At 48.4% G+C, this 15442-nt stretch overlaps 1 protein-coding gene across 10 annotated transcripts in view; it reads right to left on the bottom strand.

The window, feature by feature from the left end:
* Positions 1–3309: 3309 nt before the first annotated feature.
* The window catches only part of MAB21L3 (mab-21 like 3), a 49543-nt gene continuing 37410 nt past the window's right edge, over positions 3310–15442 (bottom strand). The window contains exons 8-10 of one of the 10 annotated variants that reach the window (XR_006885959.1): positions 6516–11459; positions 3979–4089; positions 3310–3506 (exon numbers count right to left, since the gene is read on the bottom strand). The gene's annotated coding sequence lies outside the window, so the exon portion shown is untranslated. Of the gene's footprint in view, positions 3507–3978; positions 4090–5575; positions 11460–15442 lie in introns of all 10 variants that reach the window. The other 9 variants (XR_006885960.1, XR_006885962.1, XR_006885963.1 and 6 more) reach the window with 9 other exon arrangements.

Raw genomic sequence — 15442 nt, 5'->3', positions numbered from 1 at the left:
ATCCTGTATGGAACTGGGCCAAAGGCTGTGAAAATGGCCTGGGGCCACCCATTGATAGAAGTGAAGGGAAGAAATCTAAAGTAGTAGGTACTCCTGATACCTAAATGATTAGAGTTTGTTTCTCTTGTGTTTGAGTTGGGTATTTCAATACTTTTTAATAGATGTAGAACTAGTCATAGGTGAAAGTGCTTCATAAAATGCAAAAGGCTAAAAAAAGACCTGTTGCATTTTGTTATCCAGTTGCTATTATCCTAATTCATAGTTTATGTATTAAAAATTTCAGGTGAGTGCCTGTGTTACTGTCTCAGTTAGTGCCCCGTCTCTGGTAAGGCATCACAGCTGCTGTGCCTGGGCACCTCTACTCATCTGGAGTACTATCAAGATTCAGGTGTCCAGGAAGAATTGATGCTCAGAACTTAGCTCAAGAGCAGAGCTTGTCAAACTGTACGGTGCCTTCAAATCACCTGGGCAGATTCTGATTCCTTGGGTCTGGGTGAGGCCTGAGATTCTACATTTCTAACAAGCTCCCAGGGGATGCCCATGCTACTGGTCCAAGGGACCACACTTTGAGAAGCAGGCCTTGGCACTACACAGTCTGCAACCTCAGTTCTCTTTTCAATCATAGAATTTTCAAGGAGGTGGATTCAGTGTGTAACTGGTTGGGCCAATTGTCTGGAGCAGTGCTTCTCAAAGTGTGGTCCAGGGACTAGCAGCATGGGCATCACCTGGGAACTTGTCAGAGATGTTAATTCATGGGCCCCAATCCTGAGGATTTCTAAACCAGGAACTCAGGGGGTGGGGCCCAGTATCTGTGTTTTGATAAGCCCTCCATGTGATTCTGATGCCCACCAGCGCTTGAGGACCACTGCTCCAGCACATTAAAATCACCTGGGAAGTTAAAAAATTCAAGAGCAGGGTCCCGTCCCAGAGAAGCTAACTTGGTCATTCTGGGGTAGAACCCAGGCATGGGGATATTTTAAAGGGGGCCATGGAGATTCTAATGTGCAGTCAGCATTGAGAACAGCTGGGCTAGAACAGAAAGCCAATCCTGCTCACGTAGGAGAGTCTGCTGAAAAGCATCTCAGTGACCACTACAGGCTGGCTGCTGGGCTGGACAACTATCTGAATGATGTGCACCCCAGGTCTGCAGGGCGACTGGGTCAGAGTGTGGACAGTGCAGAACTAGGCCCTCTCCCCTCACCATGACACTCACCTGCATCCCTGGCTATTCTCTCTCCTTTTGCTCACAAGGCGCTCTGGCTGGAACACCCTCCTGCTGTACTGCCACCAGCCAGAAGTTTCACCCACCCTAAACCCAAGTCTTCAGAAATCCCTTCCTACACTCCCTTGCCAGATGAGATTTATCCTTCCATAGAATTTCATGGCATGTTATTTGCAATTCGTATTTTCCTGTATCACCTACATTTCTTGACTCTTCCCCTCCACTGAATTATAAACTCTTGGACACCAAGAACTGTCTAACACTCAACTTTGTATCTCTTTCTTCAGTGTAAGTGCTGCACTGTGAACCCGGGAGGCATTCACTAAATATTGTGGAAGATGACGTGAGTGGAGCCACATTAAAAATAGAGCCAGAGCAGCCACTTTGGAGGCATTGCCTTGCACATCTTGTTTTCCCTATCTTCCAAACTGGACCAAAATGCCAACATTCCAAGAAGTCAGTAAGGACAAGAATATCCTGTCTGTAAGGACTGATGAAACTAGACTTTTCTGATGACTGCATTGCTAACCAATCAGTGAAGTACAAGTCTAGCGTTTGCCTGAAGATCGACCTCAGGTCAATCTAAGAAGTCGAAATCCAGCCTCACCTTACCCAACACCAACACACTCTTCTTTAATACAGCTCACTTCCTCCTCCCCCTTTGCCATAAAAACCCTAAGCTCTTCTCCTATAATCAGGACACTATTTGGGTTTGTACGTGAATCTGTGCTCCCCAAATTGCAATTCGTTGATCCCAAAAAAACGCTTTGCCTCTTAAACTGGTTTCTGTTTTTGTGGGTTGACAATATCTTCTTGAATCTGGGGTCAGGACATGTGGGTTTGAGGCTTGCAATTAGTGGCTGTGTGACCCAGGTCGTCAGATCTTTCTCAGTCTCACTTCTCTGTAAAATTAGGATGTTGAACTAGATGATCTTTAAGGTCCCTTCCAAATCTCAGATTCTATGATTCAGTGTAGTCTATTCTTACCCCTGAAAAAATAAGTCTAAACATAAGCCTTACTGATGATGGGTGTAGTTGGCCACTGGGTTCGAGATGAACACAAATTCTTTGATCCTCTTCCCAGAGAGAGGTGGGGTATTTCCCCTCCTCATGATTCTGGGCTGCACTGTGACTTGCTTTGACCAATAACAGACTGCAGCAGAAGTGACACTGTGTCAGTTCTGGGCACAGTAAATGGGCATCTGAGGAAGGACTGGGGTGAGGTAGGGGGATAGAAGGTGAGGAAGAAATTGCAAACACCGGGGGACTCCAAAGAAAGGCTTCTAATAGAGTCTGGCTTTATGTGTCCTGGAACACTTGCTGTTAGGGGCCTGAACTCTCATGTAAGAAGTCTGGCCACTTTGCTGGAGAGACTACATGAGGAGGCCTTGAGTCTGCATGGAGAGAGAGGGGCCCATGGAGTCCAGCCTCACAGCCACCCCTGCCGAGGTGTCAGCTATGTTAGTAAAATTGTTTTGGACCCTCCAGATCAGCTCCACCACTAGCTGAATACCACTGAGTGATCCCAGTGGAGGCCACCTGGAGCAGGAGAACCACCTGGCTGAGCCCTGCCCTCTTTCCTGATCTACAGAATCACAATACATAATAAAATGGTGCTGATTAAGTCACCAAGTTTAGGGTAGTTCCCTAGGCAGCAATAGATAACAGAAAACTGTGTAAATAGCACTATCCTTGTATGTGACATTCTATGCAGTTTAACCTGCAAATATTGGAATAGATGGAGAAAATGTATACAGATACACACAGAGATAATATGGGCTTGTGGAAGTACATGACATTTTGTGCTATTCCTACTGACTTTGATTTCTCGAGTCAATTAAATGGCCTGTGGATACATTTCTAGAGCATAATGCACAACCACCAAAAACAAGGGCCTCCTTGAGAGTTGTGCTCAAGGCCTATGCAGTAGCACCAAGCGCAACGTGAGACTTGTTAAACGGATGCAAGAGGAGCTGGGGGATTGTAATGAAGGCTTGAGAAGGTGGAGCCCTCCAACAGACAGGACGTGGTCTGCTCCCGAACGCAGTGTGACCATTTCCTCCGGTGAATTTTCAGTGTGGGAGAGATTTCCAAATTGAAAAGGGGATTTTATTTCCTCCTCTCCCAACGAATTTAAACCTCCTCCAATCCCAGGGAGATTTTCCGTGCAGTATAATCAGGACACTTTCAGAATCACAGTCTCTTTTTCTGAATGTGTTTCTTATGTAAATGCCGCATCAGAGAAATTTCTCTCTGTTTTACACTTTGATTCTGCTTTTAAAACCTGCAAAATAGAAACACAGAGAAAGACACCTTGAAAATACTTTGGGTTTCATCTATTTTCCATTTTTACCTCAGGTTTCTACATTTGTTTTTTTACCCTTATTCTTTAAGTCAAGTATATTTTAAAAGTATCCTCTGTTGAACTGGGAACGCAAAGAAAAATGATGATTCCTGAACATTTAGGCTGCCCAAATATATCAAGAAATACAAGGCACTTCGTACTGATCTAATAATCCTCAGAAAGCCACAGCGAAGTCAGGTGGCCCAGAGCGAGGGAGTCAGGGGACAGTTACATCCCCCATGTCACAGCGCTTCTTGAGGCAGTGTGGGGGAGGAGGCGAAAAGAGCCTGGCTCCATAGATCTCTTTCAAGAAGGTTTTCTTTTCTTCCTGACTCCCTCCTGCTTCCTCACCCCCTGCCCGTGGTGTCTGTGGCCCACCCACGGCACCCACACAGCGACGGTCAATCACCACCTTCCTCTGGTGATCTGTTCACGTCTATGGCCCCCTTGGGAGCATCAGCCATGAGGGGAGAAGCCGGCTTCTATCTCATCTCCATATCCCTGCCCACAGCAAAACCAGCAGCTAATGAATAAAAACACTTAATGAATGAACCATTGAATGACTAGGTTTGAATTCCAACTCAGGCACTTACTAGCAGCATTTCCTTGGGCAAGTTATTTCCTCTCTGAGAAGACCCTGGTTTCCTCTTTGTGAGGCGGGAAGCATGGCAACCGCCCCCCTCCTCCCGGGGGGAGTTGTAAGGAATAAAGGGTAACATCTGGGAAGTCTGGGGCAGCATGTGCCAGGCAAACAGTAGGTCCTCAGCTAAGGTTCGGTAACTCCTCTTCCCCAGACACATCTCCTAAAGCTGAGCCCACAGATGGATGGGGCCCTGTGTCTGTGCTAAGGGAGCACCTGCAGGGCCTGCCCTGCCCACAGTACCGCCTCACATCCTAGTCATCACTGAATTCAACTCCCTCAAGAACTGGTCCTTTAAGATGAGGCTTCGAGGGGCTGGCCCCGTGGTCGAGTGGTTAAGTTCGCGCACTCCGCTGCAGGCGGCCCAGTGTTTCGTTGGTTCGAATCCTGGGCGCGGACATGGCACAGCTCATCAAACCACGCTGAGGCAGCGTCCCACATGCCACAACTAGAAGGACCCACAACGAAGAATATACAACTATGTACCGGAGGGGCTTTGGGGAGAAAAAGGAAAAAATAAAATCTTAAAAAAAAAAAAAAAAAAGATGAGGCTTCGATTCTACTTAAAAGGTAAACCTTGGGGAGGGTGAAGGGGACCAGTTCAGGCTGTTATCAGTCACTGAAACCTCAGTGTGGACCAGTCCCAGGCGGGTCCTTCTCATAGAACGCATTGTAATGGAGAAGCGAGGGAGAGAGGGCAAATGGCGAAGAGGCAGGGCTGGGAATGGGATAAGGGGAGAGACGGTGAGGAGGAAGGTGGGAATGTTGGGATTCCAAAGAAAAGGATCAGAAGGGGCTGTCTGGTGTAGAGGAACACATTGCCCAGTTGGAGAGATTAGAGTTCAAATGTGAACTCTTCCAGCAGCTGGAAGCGTGATTGTAAGCACGTTACTTAACCTCTTTGAACTGTAGTTTTCTGATCTGTAAAATGGGGCTAATACTAGCTACTGCCTGGGGCGACTGCGGATTAAGTGAGGCAACACACACAAAGTGTTCAGTGGATGGCTGGTGCTCCTGAGGCAGGAGGCACGGGGGTGCAGGGGAGAGGCGGCGCAGCGCCTGCGCTGGCCCACGGGCAAGTAGGTTAAGTAAGGCTCTCTCTGTGGCCCATCGAGGCTGTGGTTACTGTTTCCTTTCCCTCGCCTCAATTGCCTGAAGCCAGCTGTGACCACAGTGACAGCCACCAACATTAATTATGAGAGAATGCATCTTCTCCATCCTCAAATCCCAAACCAGAGACACAGTCGAGAGCACGACGATAATATTTCATTCCAGCGGAGACAGTCGGCCTCAACCCCAGCTCCCAGAAGCTGCAGGAAGGAAACGGTGAAAACATTCCACCGTTCAATTCACAGCTAGGATTAAATACCAGTAGGTGGGAGGCAGTTCAGCGGGCGGGCAGGGCTGGGACCCGGCGGGCGGGCGGCAGGGCCCCGGGGTGTCCCCTCTCCTCTCCTCTGGGGGCGTCATTAAAACTGGGCCGGACTCCTTCGCGATCCCTGGCGACGTCCTCTGGCCCCTCGGTTTTCTCCTCTGCTCCCGCCTTCTCCTCCCACCCCAGCCCCGCCCGCTGCTCCTGCGCCCCCTCTCCAGGTGCCCAAGCGGGGGACAGGGGCCCCACCGGCCGCTGTGGCGGGGGACCGCCAGCGCCAGCCGCGGGCGCAGTCTTTGTCGCCCTCTCCCTGCCCTTCCCTGGCTCCTCCCTCCCTTCCTGTCTCTTTCCCTCCTCCCCGGCTTTCTCTTCCCCCCCCTTTCCCCGCCCTCTTTCTTCTCCTCTCCCCACTCGATGAAGCCTCCCCCGCCCCCACCGGTCTGGACCGCCCCAGGAGAAGGCTGGTGCCACCAACAGCAAGCCCAGCACCCCGCTGAGCTTTTCTCACTTTGCAGTGAGAAGGGGCAGGAAGGACATCTCAGCAGGTGGCCTGGCTGGCGTGTCCCAGGCTGCGTGCTGCTGGGAGGCAGAGCTGGGCCCTCCTCCTGGGCATTCCACAGGCCGCACTGCCTTGTGGGCCCAGTCCAGGTGGGCCCCCAGCCCCAGTGAGCTAGTCAGACACTACCTCTGAGAACCACATGCTGGGGAGAAAGCAAAATGGAAGCAAAGACACCTTCACCTCTGCCCACTCCTCTGGGTACAGAAACACTGCAACCCGGCTCAGGTTGTTCACTGGGCCCAGCTGACTGGGGCAGGAGTGCCAGGCACGCCCCTGGGATGGGACCTCTCACGCTAAGACTGCAGGTCCTGTCAAAGCCGGCCCCAGAGCAGAGGGAGCCTTCTCCAAATTCAGTCCCGCACTGTGGAAGCCTCTGACCTTTCCTCCTCTGCAGGAATGGGCTTCTCTATAGGTCATGTTGCTCTAGGAAAGAAAAAAGAATCACCATCTGACTTCTTGTGGAAAGCGTTTACTTAAAATCTTATTAAGGTTTATTTTTAGAGCCTCTGTCTGCTGGCCTATCACCAGAGACAGATTCCAGAGGGTCTCTGTGCTTTGCTGACCTTTAAGAAAAGACTTCAGAGCTGAGAGCAGAGCAGGCAGAGGCAGCTTCTGTCCTGGAAGGGCAGGGTTTGCTATGCTTGCAGCCCTCCCCTGCCTGGACAGGGAGGCAGCCCCAGCCTGGGTCCAACACGCATCCTGGATGCACCCAATGCAGGACGGTGGGAATCCTTTCCAGGGGTGAAGGACGTCACCCCTCCCTTCTGCCAAGCCTAGACATCACGAAAGACAAGTCTCCTTACCCACTCCCACTGCACCCACTCTCCACCAGACCCTGGGAAAAGGCCAGCTTGGCTTCTGGGATAGATAGTCTCATAACAACAATTACTGAGTGTACAGTGAGTGAACATGCCAATAGGATTCTAAGTGCTTTACATGTAGGAACTCACAATTCTCACCATGACCCTATTACTATCCCCATTTGTCAGACTAAAAAACTGAGGCACAGAGAGTTTAAGCAATTTGTCCAAGGTTATAGAGCCTTCTGATTGTTTTCCTCATCATAGGAGAGTCCCCCCCGGGAGGCACCTTGCCTCAGCCCTCCTGACCGAGGGGCAGTATTGAGGGCATCACACCCTGGCCAGAGGGCCACAGGCCCTGAGGGGGGAAGGAACGAGGTGTTGAGGAGGAGGGAGCAGTGGAGGAGAACTGCGGCAGGAGTGACTCTGCATCTGGCCTCGTGGAGCTGGTGCCAAGAGCTGCCTCTCCCTGCCAGACTGCAGAACCATCTCCCACATCTGCCTCTTGAACCGTTTCTCCTGCCCACCAGCCCCTTAGTATCTGCCTCTCCATCAGACTCCAGACAGTCACAGGTTCTAATGGCCCCCACAGCCCCCTGTTTTCCCAGCTTTGCGGGGCACTGTGGAGGCTATGAGTAAAATTCCCAGAGACCTAGAGAGGAGCCTGGAGGCGTCTCAGAGAGTCATGCTGTTCCCCACTTGGAACCAATCAGAGGCAGAATGACTAGAAACAGGAGGTCCGTCACTATAAGATGTGCCCACCTGGGGTTGGGGCGAGGCTCAGGTCAGAAGGGGATGGGAGGAGCTGTTCCCATCAGGAACGAAATCAAGCCAACAACAAAGAACTAAAATGGCCCCACTCTGCAAGGCAGGGCCCGGGCACCTTGGCATATTGCTGGGGGCCTTGGAGCAGCAAAGGAGGAATGCCAAGGTGGCGATAAGCCACAGCTGTCAAGAACCACTGGGGGAGTGTGCCCTCGCACACACACATGGACACACAGCTATGTCGCTCCAGCCAATCCCTCTTTCACCCACACAAACTTTGACACATTTTATGTTTCTATTGGGACATACCCTTCTTTAGACCTAAGCCCTGACACATACACACACACACACATACATACACACTCTAGTGGGCAAAATAAACACAAAAATGTGACAACCCAGTGAAGCACACTGTCATGAGATACACGCTTGTCCGTTTCCACCCACAGACAGGCCTACACCCAGAGAAGCACCATAACAGACTCCAAGATGTATCAACAGGGCATTCCTGGGGAGGGTCCCCATGCCCACTGCTGGCCATGCCCAGACAGCTGTCCCCAGAGCCTGGGTGTCTGGCGCCCAGTTGGCCATAGCTCAGCCACTCAAAGCAAGGCTGGTTCTAGGAAGCTCTGAGAATCCCAGGAATTGCTCTGGAGGTGCTGGGCTTCCCGCAGGGATTTCAGACACTCAAACTGTGGGGCTACCCGAGAAGCTCTGGGAACATCCCAGAGAGAAAGGACAGTTTTGTCCACTTTGAATGGCCTAAAGCTTCCACGGGGTTCCTCTTCTTACGTGGGCAGTGCCGATCAACAGTGCTCCTCAGCTCCACGGTGTCCACTGACCTGGATGCCGAGTGCTGGTGCCCACAGTTTGTTCTCTATGTAGATCCGCACAGAAAAAAGCATCAGAACTGGAGGCTGAATAGCACAGAATTAAAAGCACAAATTATGGAGCCCGACAGCCTGGGTTTGAATCTATGCTCTGCCACTCACTAGCTGTGTGACCCTGGGCAAGTCACATAACCTCTCTAGGCCTGAGTTTCCTCAAGTGTGAAATGAGAACAATAATAATACTTACCCCATAGGGCTATCGTCAGAATTAAATGGGTACATTTGAACAAAGCGCTTAAGCAGCCTGTATGCACTCTAAGGAGATGGGTAGACAGGGGATAGGGCCTGAGGCCCTGTGGCAGGTGACAGGGTGGCTGCTGAGGAGAGGAGGGTGGGGCAGGGAGAGGTAAATGAGCTTGAAATGACCACAGACCTGTGTCTCTGTGCTGTCAACTCTGATATTCTGGAGGGAAAATAAATAAGAGCATAATTCCTGTAACCGTATTTCCTCATGGAGCATGGTGTGCTCAGCCAGAAAGCCACAGGACACAGGAACATGGTCCTATTATTACACAATAACATCGAAGATAATGTCCTCCCCAAAGGAGCCCAGAGCACCGAGAGACTGCAGATCAGAGCGCAGCTTGCCCAGGCCCTGCGCCGAGTGCCCGGGGTGCCAGCTGCCAGCATGGGGCTACTCCTGCAGTGCGGACACAATGCCTGGGCCCAGGGCATCACCCACCGAGAGCCCCACCGCACTCAGCGGAAGCTCTGCATCCTGAGTGCTCCCGCAGCAGGGCCGTTGTCTCGTGGTCGGCTGCACAGACAGGCTACCAACCTCGGAGGTCCCCCCAGCTCTGAAGCCTTGGGGGGGGCTCTGTAGATGGAGGGGACCCCTCTCTGCTACCTGCACAGTCGACAGCAGAAATGGGGAGTGTGCTGCAGGCCTGCCTGCTGCCTATTGGCTCTCACTCCCCGGCCTCCTCTGCAGGCTGTGTCTGTGTCTGGGAAGGTCCCATGAGCTGTGGCAGATGGGCTAGAGGGAGACGCCACAAGGGAGGGCAGGGAGTGACTCTTGGGTCCCTTGCAAGCCCTCGCTGTGGTGTGGACTCCATTTCCAGGCTGCCTCTGCCGGACTGGACTGCACATGTCAGGAGAGATGCTTTCTCTTCTGTGTGAAGAAGCAGAGACCCACTGAAGGACTGTACGAGTCCAAAGAAATTCCAGAGAGTTGATGACTAGATTGGGCCACTGAGGCAAAGGAAAGCTGTGCAGGATCAAGTATGAGTCTGGTAGGGTGAAGCCTAGATCATTCTCTCTGCTAGTAGAGCCGTATTTGATACTTTTCTTTCAGGAGAAAGAGGGGAGCATGTGGCTCCTGACCTGAGGAGTTCTTAATGCCCTCACTCTGGACCTCCTACCTTCCTGGCTCTCAGACGCAATCATTTGTGCTGGAAGCTGACTCCTAATCACCTTCAGTGAAGGATGGCCAGACCACTATTATTTCCTGAACACTCTGGCAACAGGCACCAGGGAACCCCAGAGTCAAAACAATTTTTGCCTGGATTTCTACAAGGTCCAGGTCTCAAACGGATGTCATAAGACAAGACCACTCTATTCCTAGTGCTCAGTGTAGAGACAGGCCCATAGCAAGTGCTCACAGCTTTTCAAAGCCTTCCCATAACTGATAGTGTAACAAGAGCAATGACCCCGACAGCAACCACAGTCGGCAGCATTTGCTGAGTGCTAATTATGGGCCGGCACAATTCTGCATGCTTTGTATGTATTACCTCATTTCATGTTTTCAGCAACCCTATGAGATAGGTACTCTTCTTAACCACATGTTACAGATGAGGAAGTTGAGGCACAGAAAGGTTAAGTACTTTGCTTAAGGCCACACAGCTACTTAGTGTTGGGGCCAGCACTTGAGCCTGGGTAAAGTCCAAGCATCCAGCTGGGAGACACAAAGTCTTTGGCACAGGCCTCAGCCCCCTCTCCAGCTGCAGCCCTTGGCATTCTTCGCCTTGCATTCCACTAAAACCTTTGCACCTCTTTCTCTCTCTCTCTCTCTCTCTCTCTCTCTCTCTCTCTCTGCCTAGGCTGTTTTTCCTACCTCACCACCCTCCCCCCAGTTTCACCGCACCCTTCTGCCTAACACCTACTTCTCTTTCCAGCTTCATCTTACCTGCCCCCTCCTCTTGGAAGGCTCCCCTTCTCTGCATTCTCTAAGTCCCCAAGGCCGAGCTGGGTGCCCCTCTTTTGTGCTTCCATAGCGACAGTATGACCCCATCTTTGCACACATTGCCCTTGCTATTATGGTGCCTTTATTTCTCCTAACGTGACTTGTTCTCTCTGGACAACAATGATGTCTTATCCCTCACAGTACCCCCAGAAGCTGGCAGTCTGGTTAGCTCTTGGTCATCGCTTGTTGAGCTGTGAACTTTACCTCTCGAGGGCCAGAGAGTAAATATAGACTTTGTGGACCACATGCAGCCTGTCACTTCCATTCCTCCTCCCAACCCTTTGAAAGTACAAAAACCATCCCTAGCTCGAGCATCACACAAAAACAGGCCATGGGCCAGACTGTGTCCCCGGTTCATGGTTTGCCAGCTCCACTGTCACTGGAGGAGGTATTTCTCAACAAAAAAATTACTAGTCAATCTAATTCAATGATTTTCATGTGAGGGGCAACGCAGGCATTTCAAAAAAGGGGGTGGGAGTGGGCAGGTGTTTTGGTGGTCACAATGCTGGGTGTTGGGGGGCAGGGAGTGGGGTTCAGCAACACTTGGCGCCCAGGAGCCCCAGATGCTAACGCTCAGGGTGGTCCTGCAGAACCGCGACAGCGACTCACCGAGGAGTGTGTGCTGGCCATTTGCTGCTTCTCTCCCACTGCTTTCTGGCAGCAATGAAACGACCTCGGGAAGTCACTGAAAGAAAAGACTTGGTTAGCGGTCAATCCAACAGCCCGGAGCAGCCTGGAGAAGAGCCCACTTGACTCCCTCTTCCCCACTCACTGGAGTTTAGGCACACGTTGCGATGTAACAGGTAAAATTCTCATATTCTCATCATGAAAACTAATCAAATATTGGTCTAAACCATTACTTGAGTGCCTACAGGCACTTTGGAAAAATGTGCCAATAGGTACAAAGGGTTCAGTCCTCCTTTTGAACATTTCAACCATGGTCCTCCAGGCCATAGAGACCTTATTAGAACTGGATGTAGAAGCCTGGGTTTGAGACAACTTCTAGCCCTTATTAGCCATGGGTGAGTTCTTGACTCTCTTAGAGTCTTCCTTTCCCCATTTGTAAAGCCAAAATGATTGATCCTTTCCCAGCGTTTTTTCTGGGGATGATTTCGGTAATCCAAAAGATATGAGGCGTACTAAAGCTTTTACGAACTATAAAGCACCATAAAAATCTAAAATCCCCTAGGATGTCTTGCTTTTACATACTTCAGAATCTGGTTCTTCATAAAAATTCTTTCTGCCTTGAAATTATTCCTCTTTAGAACAAACAAGCCATTTGCACAAGAAAACAGGTCTTGTTGACCTTTCATTTTGGGGCCAGATCCTAAGGTTCCAATTTCACAGCATTATTTGGAAGTTCCAGGATAGGCTTTCATAAAGGATTGGGGTGATTTGTTCTGTCACTGATGCATTCATGCCGTCAACATCCATGTCAAGGGTTCTATGTTGGCCCAGCTGTGCAAGGCTCTCTTAAGATTGCTATCTTATCGTCTCCATGTCACAGCAACCCCATGAGGTGGGTATTACTATCTCTGTTTTACAGATAAGGAAACTGAGATTTAGAGAGTTTAAGGAACTTGTCCAAGGAAATTCAATGAGAAATTAACTATTTTATTTTTTAAAAACCAATTTTCTATAAAATTAAATGTAGTTATTTTAATCTTTCTAGAAGACAAAACAAGCCTTACCTTCTTGTTAAATCGCCAACATATGCACAATCATTCTTCAGTAAAAACCAAAATATGCAAATGCAAAAGAACTTGATGGAAAAATGCAAATTCCTAAATTTCAGAAACATTGCTTTTTGTCTGTTTTTCCTATGTGCTAAAAGCAGATCCTGCAAATCAGTTTTTGAAGAAAAATTGGAAAGGAAGTGAAATACGACTGAAAACTTCAGGAAAAATGAAAAAGACTTGATTATGAGGACTTTTGGCTGTTATTTCTCACTTTCCCCAGAATTCTTTGTTGGTTGATCTCTCTCGTGTCTCAAAAGGATGGGAGCTATTTTCACCTCACATTTCCTGCTCTGTTCCTTCATGCAATGAGCCTGAGCCCTCAGGCCTCAAGCAAATATTTTCTCTCCCATCCCTTGCCATCCCACTCTCCTTTGCCTCCAATGACTCCAGCGTTTCCTGGCTTCTGTAGACCAGAGAAGCCAAAATCCCACAGCTAAGTCAACTCATGTTCACAACATGGCAGCATGCTCCAGGGTCTGCCAATGAGTTATTTTATTGCCTTGAGTCCTTGACTTGCAGGTTCTTAGCTCAATTTCTGACAAAGCAGAAGGACGTACTATATCTGTGAGGTTGCAGGATGTGAGGGAAGAGGACTGCTCTTTTGATATTAGCTTTATTTTTGTCATCCCACAGTCACCTCAGCTGGCCCAGAAAACACTGAACAATACCCATTTCTCTAAAGGCTTTTGGAGATGCCTTCAACTTTTGGAAGAACCTCAGTCTAGTGAGTCTGATTAGTTCACTCCCCAGATGTGTGTGCATTGAGCGGGCCAAGTGTCCCAAGTGACAGCAGGCTCAGCTGGACACTGGGAAGAGAGGTGTCTATAGGGCAGGAGATACTATTACTGTCGGGCAAAATTTCCTCTAACTAGCAATGGCCCTCCCCAATACCTTCATTATAGAAATCCAATCTATTCTCAAGGCCCACCTCACACTCTTGACCTTGACCGCCTCCGCTGGAAGAGACCCCCCACTGCAGTGCTGCTGTGCACCATGTAGAAGCATGTGTCACTGACCACTATGAATCCTTGTTTGCATGAGTGTCTTCGTTTCCTTCCTGGATAGTCAGTTCCTTGAAAGCTGGAACTAAATCTCATGCAGCCTTGGACCCAAAATAGCACCTAGCCTAGGCTTTGCACAGAGGAGGTATTCAATAAATTATTTTGTTTTTAAAATAATAGCTTCTTTAGGTTTCTGCAGTTTTTCTGGGTTTAACGGTTATAAAAGTGTATGTGGGAAAATCTCTAAATTACTTGGAAATTAAACAAAATACTTAAAAATAATCCATTAGTCAGAAAGGAAGTCTGGAGGAAAATTAGAAAATATTTTAAACTGAATGAAAATGAAAACATAACATACCAAAATTTATAGGATGTACCTAAAGCAGTGCTTAGAGTGAAACTTATAGAATTAAATGCTTATATTAGAAAAGAAGAAAGGTGTCAAAATAATCATCTCAGCCAGTACCTTGAGAAACTAGAACAGGAAGAGTAAAATCAATCCAAAGCAAGCAGAAGGAAGGAAATAACAAAATGAGAGCAGGTATCAGTGAAATTGAAAACAGAAAACAATAGAGAAAATCAATGAAACCAAAAAGATGGTTCTTTGAAAAGATCAGTAAAATTGATAAACATCTAATTAAAAAGGAGAGAAGAAACTACCAGTATTAGGAATGAAAGAGGGGACATCACTACAGACCCTGTAGGCATTAAAGAGATAATAAGGGAATTACTAAGAACAACTCAACACACAAAATTCTAACAATTTAGATGAAATGGACCAGTTTCTCGGAAACCACAAACTACCAATTCAGTCATGATGAAATAGATAATCTGAATAGTCCTATAATGATTAAAGACATTGAATTCATAGTTTAAAAACCCTCTGAAAAAGAAATCCCCAGGCCCAGATGGTCTCACTGGCAAATTCTGGCCAACACTCCAAGAAGAAATAGTAACAAATAGGAGAGGAAAAAGCACTCCCCTGCTTGTTTTATGAGGCCAACATTACCCTGATACCAAAATCAGACAAAGACAGGGCACAAAGAGAAAACTTCAGATCAGTATCCCTCATGAACAGAGATGCAAAATCCTCAACAAAATATTAGCAAATTGAATTCTGCAATACAATAATACGCCATGACTAAACATCCTTCAACGAGTAATTGGGGCAATGATACTCTTCTATTTTCTCACTGTGGTGATAGGTACAGAAATCTGTATATGCATTACAAGTCATAGAAATTACACACACACACACACACCCAAACCAATTTTACTATGTTAATTTCTAAAATAAAGTTTAAAAAAATTATGTGTGGGGTGTGTGTGTGTCATCTCTATGATGATGGTAACTACCATTTCAAATACATTTCATAAAATTCTCTCAACTGCAACCATATAAGGTATGTTTTATTGGTCTCATTTTGACAGATGGGGAAACTGAGTCTTAGAGAAGTGAAATGTCCTCACATGTATTAGTTAGCAGAGCCAAGCCACAGGTCCAGGCCCTCTGTGGAAGGTCCATTCAGCAGAGGTTGCTGCAAACTCTCCCCGGCTCTGTGCTTATATCCCTCAGATGGTGACAGCCGTGAAACTGTGTGTCCCCTGGATACAAAGTGAATTCAGGAACAATTCTACTCAAGGCCGCTGGATGCAGGAACCTCACTGGAGATCTTCAGCACCGGTGGGAACACACAGCACAGGGAAGCTGGGCACAGCTCCTGGCCACCGCAGTTAATCTCCATGAAACTGAGAGTTCTGTTCCCCTACAACACAGAAGGCTTCTGCCTCTCTTTAAATGCCTGCTCTCCAGACAGTTTCTTTTCATTTTGTGATTGTCTTTTCTACCATAAGGGTAGGTATTCTACCATGTTCCAAGTAAGCAGTGGGAAGAGGGAGTGGAGGAGCAAGAATGAAGATTGCTAGAG

The sequence above is a fragment of the Equus quagga genome, chromosome 18 (assembly GCF_021613505.1).
Source record: "Equus quagga isolate Etosha38 chromosome 18, UCLA_HA_Equagga_1.0, whole genome shotgun sequence".
Taxonomy (NCBI): Eukaryota; Metazoa; Chordata; class Mammalia; order Perissodactyla; family Equidae; genus Equus; species Equus quagga.
This window is presented reverse-complemented; position numbering and strand designations above follow the sequence as displayed.